Here is a 4,931-nt window from a genome sequence, read left to right as displayed (position 1 = left end):
CTAAGCTCTCTTTAAAGACCTCCAGCAAACCGATGAATCAAAGGAGATTCTGACTCAACCTTAGGGAGAACTTCTTGCTGATAAGAACTGTTCACCAGTGGAATGGGCCACCTCAGAAGGCGGCAGACTCCTTCGTTGGAGGTTTTTCAAGAGGCCGGGTGGCCATCTGTCAGGATTTCCTTGGTTGTGGTTGCTGCATTGCAGGGGGCTGGACTAAATGACCCCCCGGTGTCCCCGCTCTATAATTCCCGTGCACCAAAGCTCTCTCCCCTCCTGTTGTGCCCGCCATCTGGTATTCAGATGCATCACTGCCTCTGAGCATGGAGGCACAGAGCCATCTCTAGCTGCCAGGCAAAAACATCCCTTTGGCTAATTAAACCATCTCTGTGTGTGTCTGGCATAGCTTTTGTTTGTTACTATGGTATGTGTTGTATTTTCATTTTATAAACCACCCTGTGGTCCTTGGATAAAGGGCAGTACAGTGGTACCTTGGTTTACGAACTTAATCCGTTCCGGAGGTCCGTTCTTAAACCGAAACCGTTCTTAAACGGCTTTCATTCTTAGACCGAGGTAAAGTTTGCAAACCGGGACACTACTTCCAGTTTTGCGGAGTTTGCAAACCAAATCGTTCTTAAACCAGACTGTTCTTAAACCGAGGTACCACTGTACAGTGATACCTCAGGTTACAGACACTTCAGGTTACATACGCTTCAGGTTACAGACTCCGCTAACCCAGAAATAGTACCTCGGGTTAAGAACTTTGCTTCAGGATGAGAACAGACATTGTGCTCCGGCGGCAGCAGGAGGCCCCATTAGCTAAAGTGGTCCTCAGGTTAAGAACAAACGGGAAACAGCAGAGAGGCCTCTGAGCAGGCTGCCTGCCTGAATCTGTTTTGCCTGGGCTGCCGAATGGGAGTCCCAGTGAATCACCCAAAGCTAGAAAAGGCATGTCTTGCAGGTGGGTGTGCTGGGCACTGGCTGGCATTGCACAATGACGGAGGGCTGACAAAGCAAGCCATGTGCGCCTTGATGAGGGAAACGGTTGGGCAACCCCGTTCACACAAACCGGCAGGAAGAAGATGAGTTGCTTATATAGGTCTCTCTTCCCCCCAAGAAGCGTTCTTCAGCAAGGACCAGGAGGAACGATGTACCAAATCAGGTCTGGGGGTGGAATGAAGCGGTGGATTCCGTGTTTGCAACATGGCAAAAGCATATGCGCCGTCTGGGGTTCCTTTTTGCCATGGACCAATGCTCAGTGCGAAAATGTGCAGAAAGGAAAAGGCGCAGGCCCAGTCCTCTGGAATTCACTTGAAAACCATCACTTCCCTTGCTGGACTTCCATTTGGTGCTGGCGACGCGCAGGCAGCTCTTTCGAAACAAATTAATTCGCTTTTAATTTGAAATATGCCCCTACCCAATGCTATGAGCATGCACGTCCCATGCCTGCGAGTTTCTCTTCTGCCAATTGTGTTGCGTTCGAAGGCAAGGCAGAACGAAGGGAAACAATTGAATTGCAGGGGGTTGCTTCCAACTCTACAAATATAAGATGTTATGAGGTCAGCTACTAGAGACAGACGCTTTTTGGTCTTGGCAGCCCCAGGGGGTCTTCCAAGTGCCTCTACAATGACCTTCATAGGGGTCAGGTGAAGACTTCACCAGTCGTAAATATTTCCCACTGCTTTTTAAATTCGTTGCCCTTCACTGTCACTGGTTTTATTCTGTGTTAGAGCTAAGTTTTCTATTGTATTTTACGTTTTTAATTTTCCCCTTTGCAAACCACCCAGACGCTTTTGCCGTTAGTTATTTTATTTGCAATATTTATATATCACCTAAGCATTGGGACTCACTCTGGCTCACGGGGCCTGCTTCCCCTGGCTCTCCCCGTGGGTTTCAAACACCCTTCCTTCTCAGTGCCGGATTTACCTATAAGCTAAACAAGCTATAGCTTAGGGCCCCAGTCTCTTGGCCCCCCCCCAAAAAAAATAAAGGAAAAAAACCACTGGATATGCATTTCCAAAATATAAGATAATAAAAATAAAATAAAACCTACATACAGTGTTTTGTGTTGTGTAGGCTCCTATTTGTTATGTGCAAATGGCTTTAGATACCTATTAGGTCCATAAATTACCATGTATATAGCATATATTCAACACAAAAAACAGCAACAATTTGTTGTTGATAAAGGACAGCCAGACATATAAAGGGCCCCATTACCTTCCATAGCTTAGGGCCTCATCAAACCTAAATCTGGCCCTGTTCCTTCTATCAGGAAGCTCAGGTGGTGATTGCCAACAGATTGAGGTCCTAAAAATGTAAGAAAGTGCCTGGCTTTTGCATCAGCATCCCATCTATCCCGGCCTCCTGTCCTCACGGCAGCCAATCAGAGGCCCCTAAGGGAAGCCCCAGAGCACAACCTGAGCCCGACAGCAGCAACCTTCCATCTGTTCCCCATCCTCTGGTATCCACAGGTAGACTGTCCCTGGTCACGGAGGTTCTGCTATCAGACTAGACCTCCCTAAGAAAAGCCTGGCTGCATCAGGCCAAAAGGGGGCCGCCTAGTCCAGCCTCCTCTTCCCATAGCGGAAATCCATGTGCAGGACTTGTGTGCAACATCCGCGGGAAGCCCTTGACTCTGCAAGTGTGAGTGTGTGTGTGCACAGGGGCTGGCTGGCTGTTTATCACTAAGCAAGTGTGACTGTTGCATTTTTATACCCTTAAACTGCCCTGTGGTCTTCAGATGAAGGGTGGCATATAAATTTAATAAATAATAATAATTAAGGATTATTTACTTTGGTGAGAAGGCGGAGAAGGAGCACCAGCTCTCAGGGAGCGTCGGCTCTTGCCACACACCCCGTTGCGTAACCCTGTGTTGCAACGCTGCTTGCTCATTGCCGGAGATTTCTCCACCAGCTGCTTCGGAGGTCACCAGCCCTTTCTCCCCCTTTTATCTCCTCCCCGCCCTCCATGCTTTGCCAGGCGACCCATAAATACCCCTCCCTTGGGCGGAGAGGGAGGCTCAGAACATCTGCATCTCTGGCAAGCCTCTGTCTCTTTAAATCCCCCCTGGGGGGTGGGCAGGCAACAAGAGAGCCAGGTCTGTATCTGTGGGAAAATTGGGAAGGCGGAGATCACTTGACGGCAGGCATGGCCCATGGGAGCCACTAGGGGGAGGCAAAGAGCCACTGGCTTGATGGCAGAAAGTGAGGAGGAATTAAATAACATTTTAATGAGGGTGAGAGAGGAGAGCGCAAAATATGGTCTGAAGCTCAACATCAAAAAAACGAAGATCATGGCCACTGGTCCCATCACCTCCTGGCAAATAGAAGGGGAAGAAATGGAGGCAGTGAGAGATTTACTTCCTTGGGCTCCATGATCACTGCAGATGGTGACAGCAGCCACGAAAATAAAAGACGCCTGCTTCTTGGGAGAAAGGCGATGACAAACCTAGACAGCATCTTAAAAAGCAGAGACATCACCTTGCTGACAAAGGTCCGTATACTTGAAGCTCTGGTTTTCCCAGTAGTGATGTATGGAAGTGAGAGCTGGACCATAAAGAAGGCTGATCGCCGAAGAATGGATGCTTTTGAATTCTGGTGCTGGAGGAGACTCTGGAGAGTCCCATGGACTGCAAGAAGATCAAACCTCTCCATTCTTAAGGAAATCAGCCCTGAGTGCTCACTGGAAGGACAGATCGTGAAGCTGAGGCTCCAATACTTTGGCCACCTCCTGAGAAGAGAAGACTCCCTGGAAAAGACCCTGATGTTGGGAAAGATGGAGGGCACAAGGAGAAGGGGATGGCAGAGGACGAGATGGTGGGACAGTGTTCTTGAAGCTACCAGCATGAGTTTGACCAAACTGCGGGAGGCGGTGGAGGACAGGAGTGCCTGGCGTGCTCTGGTCCAGGGGGTCACGAAGAGTCAGACACGACTAAATGACTAAACAACAATAATTACGCTTTAGCTGGGATTCCTGCTTTGCGGGGGGTTGGACTAGATGACCCCAGGGTCCCTTCCAACACTATGAATCTAGGATTTTATGAAAGGGGAAAGGGGTTTGGCTGCCTGTCTCTTTGTTCTCCACAGGTTTGGGCGTCACTTGAGAGATCAACACCCAACTTGGCCCAAGCGTTTGCCCAGTGGGGTGGGTGTAGCTATTTTCATTGACCAGTCACTGGTGTGACTGGTCGAAACTCACAAATTACACCATCTATTTAAAACCCACAATCTTGAGGGATATTTTTTTTTAAATCCAAGGCAGTGCTGGGCTCATTCCCTGCTGGTAACGTTCTATATGTGTTTGTATCTGCAGCTGTACAAAGCAAATGGCTTTCCTTTCAAGAAAATGACCCTTATTCCTTGCCCATAGCAATACATTTGTTGCATGTAAGACTTCTCGGAGCAGGAATCTGGTGGCAAATTGCTGGCAGGTAGTGATGGGTGACCTGTCAAATTCAGTTCTTCTCAATTTCTCATTTTTTCAGACCTGAGTTCCATTCTCCACAAGGCCATGTCAGATTGTTATATATATATAATGTCATTGTGATAGCAATCAGCAGTTTAGCGTGGATTTCTTATAAAAAACCTTTTTTGTAGGTAACTGTGCCCCAAAGGCACATTTTTGCAACACAGTTTTCCTTCTCTCTGTTATATCCATTTTTCAGCATGCATTATTCCAATACATGCATTTTTGGAACCATTACAAAATTCGGCAAAATGCAATTTTCGCAGGCGTTTTGTTTGTGGAGAGTGAGAATCAGGCCAGCCCATGCATAAATGTGAACTGAATTGGATTTCTCCCCCAGTGCAGAAAATCTGGTGAAATTAATGGGCAAGACTTTACGCAGGCTACCTATGGCTCAGTCTGCGTACGTGAAAGAAAGCAAATGCATCGACTTCCTGCTGTATATAAGGAAAAGAAGCAGTTAAAAATGA

The sequence above is a fragment of the Podarcis muralis genome, chromosome 15, assembly GCF_964188315.1.
Source record: "Podarcis muralis chromosome 15, rPodMur119.hap1.1, whole genome shotgun sequence".
NCBI lineage: Eukaryota > Metazoa > Chordata > Lepidosauria > Squamata > Lacertidae > Podarcis > Podarcis muralis.
The sequence above is the reverse complement of the archived record's forward strand: the minus strand, read 5'-3'. Positions refer to the sequence as shown.